Source organism: Magallana gigas, chromosome 2 (assembly GCF_963853765.1).
Source record: "Magallana gigas chromosome 2, xbMagGiga1.1, whole genome shotgun sequence".
NCBI lineage: Eukaryota > Metazoa > Mollusca > Bivalvia > Ostreida > Ostreidae > Magallana > Magallana gigas.
The window spans coordinates 17666024-17668692 of record NC_088854.1 but is presented as its reverse complement, the minus strand read 5'-3'; the positions used below and the strand labels follow the sequence as shown (position 1 = coordinate 17668692).

The window sequence follows — 2669 nt, the reverse complement described above, 5'->3', positions numbered from 1 at the left end:
CAGTTGCCCTCTAATATCTTCTACTCTTTCTTCTACCACCACCTGTTCAGTCTTACTATTCTCAATGCTGCTTAACTTTCTGTCTGCTTTGTTGTCTGTTGTCTTCTTCTCCTGTAGTTTATTATACCAGAACATAACTGATGTTGTCTTTTCCCATTTCTGTAGCTTCAGTTCTGAGGTACTTAAAGGTTCTTCTCCCTTGATAACTATAAATGATCCTATGCCTTGGTTCTTGTGGGGAAGGTACCACTTTGTATGTTTTACTAACTCCTTCTCTGTCATTGATACAAAGTCGCAAGCAGAGCATTTAAAAGGGACTTTGACTTGAGCCGTATGTCTAAGCAACACATGTCTAACCATGGCTATCATATCTCCATGCTCGGAGCAATCTGTATGCGTGCATTGAAAAACTGGACCTCTTTTCTGGGCCAACTTCAGGGTTACTGGATCCATGGTGGCTCTTCTAATCAATGGTGATAACAACAACAACTGTAATAAGAAGTAGATACATGTAAGTATAATTCTACTTATATATGTATTAGTAATCTCTAATCCCTTGAATTTTCAACCCCAGGCCAGGACCAAGTTCTGTGATACATTAATTATGTATTCGACTTGTTAATATATTATCATATGAATTCAAAATACATCATCTCCTTCCTAAGGTATTGATGAAAAATATTCTTTTGACAATAAACAGCATATAACATATCTATGACCAATATATCTTGGTTATCGTATGTATTTAATTCTTCTTGATAAACTTCCTCATCCAAGGCAACATTTCGCCTACATATGGTTTCATTTTATTGTGAAGTATCATCTTGACGTTAGCTTGTTCGCTGATTTTAACTTTGTATAACAAATTGTTGATCTTTTGTAGAATCAAACAAGGACCGATGTATTTTGGTTGCAACTTGTGACTCTCAAGGTCAGTATCTGGGCTCTCCATTAAAACAGAGACTAAATCACCAGTCTGATATTGATTCAAATTTGACTTCTTATCATATTTATTCTTTTGTATATTTGTTGCACATTTCAGGTTCTTCCTGACAATCTGATGAGAGTGATACAGATTCTCTCTGAGTTTATACAGGTAATCTCCATATGAAGAACATTCTTCTGATTTTTCTGGGTCAGAGTATATAACTTGTAAGGGGAGTTTTACTTCTTTTCCAAGCATAATCATGTTCGGAGTAAACTTTGTAGATTCTTGAGGAGTACTTCTGTATGCAAGAGCCAGGCACCCTATATTTTTATCCCAATCTGTTTGTTTGCCTTTAATGTATGATTTAATCATACTAATCAAAGTCCTATTGAATCGCTCAACCAAACCATTGGCTCTTGGATTTCTTGGAGTTGTCCTGGTTTTCTTGATTTCTAATATTTTACAAAACTCTTGAAATAAACTACTTTCAAAATTCCGACCTTGGTCGCTATGTATACATTGGGGGCAGCCGTATCTTGCAATTACTTCGTTTAAAATTTTGTCAGCACATGTCTCTGAAGTTTGATCAGGAACGGGTAATATCTCCACCCATTTACTAAAATAATCCATCGCAACAAGTATATATTTGTTGCCTCGAGGAGTCCTTGGTAATGGTCCAAGTATATCTATAGATAAACGATCCATATGTGCTCCTGTACTCATGTTACCCATGGAAGCCTTTGCAGGTTTATTAGAAATTTCATTCATTTGGCAAGTATGACATTTCTCTATCCAGACTTGTATATCAGTTCTCATTTCGTACCAATAGAACAATTTCTTTATTTTTTTCAGTTGTCTTTTTGATGCCTAGATGTCCAGACACTATTGAGTTGTGCATCTGTTGTAATACTTCTTCACGCAAGGAATGTGGTAACAATAGTTGAAGGTAAGTATAATTGCCATCTTTTGAGATGTACTCTTTGTACAAAGTGTCATCTTTCAATACAATAGAACTCCACACATTGAAGTAATATCTGCAAGCAGGACTAGTATCTTTTAATAGAACTTCATCTGGTTGATGACCCTCTTTCTTTGCATTATAAAGTAATTTCAAATCTGGATCATTTTGTTGTAACTTCGGCATATCTACAGTTTTGCAAACATCATTCCAAGATGTGAATTCTGTATGTGTCTGATTACGGGTAACAGCACGAATGTTATTTTCGTCACTTGTATGATCTTTAGGCCATCTTTTCTTTTGGGGAGACTCTTCATTTCTTTTAATACATTTTTTACAGGGTCCACATTTTAACTTTGTGTCAACAGAACATTCACAACTATGAGGATTGGGGCATCTTGATAAAGCATCAGCATTGCCGTGTTTATGTCCAGGTCTGTATTCTATTGAAAAATCATATGCTGATAGTATTTCTATCCATCTGGCAATACGTCCTTTTGGTTCTTTAATTTTGAACAGCCAAACTAAGGCTTGGTGATCTGTTCGTACTCTAAATTTTCTGCCTAGTAGGTATTGTTTAGAATATTCTACAAATATTTCACTGCTAATAATTCTTTGTCAGTGACGCAATAATTTGTCTCGGCCTTGTTCATAGTTCTACTGGCATACGAAATAACTCTCTCTTGGCCATTTTGAATTTGACTTAGGACAGCTCCAATGCTGTAATTACTGGCATCAGTATAAAGAATAAATTCTTCGTTTGGCATAGGAAAGGCCATAATA

At 35.6% G+C, this 2669-nt stretch overlaps 1 long non-coding RNA gene across 1 annotated transcript; it reads left to right on the top strand.

Annotated features, from left to right (window-relative positions):
- Positions 1 to 893: 893 nt before the first annotated feature.
- Positions 894 to 2411, top strand: LOC105322736 (uncharacterized). The gene is made up of 4 exons (XR_004595737.2): positions 894 to 931; positions 1043 to 1096; positions 1781 to 1874; positions 2227 to 2411. It is a non-coding gene; the product is annotated as an uncharacterized lncRNA (long non-coding RNA).
- Positions 2412 to 2669: the final 258 nt, after the last annotated feature.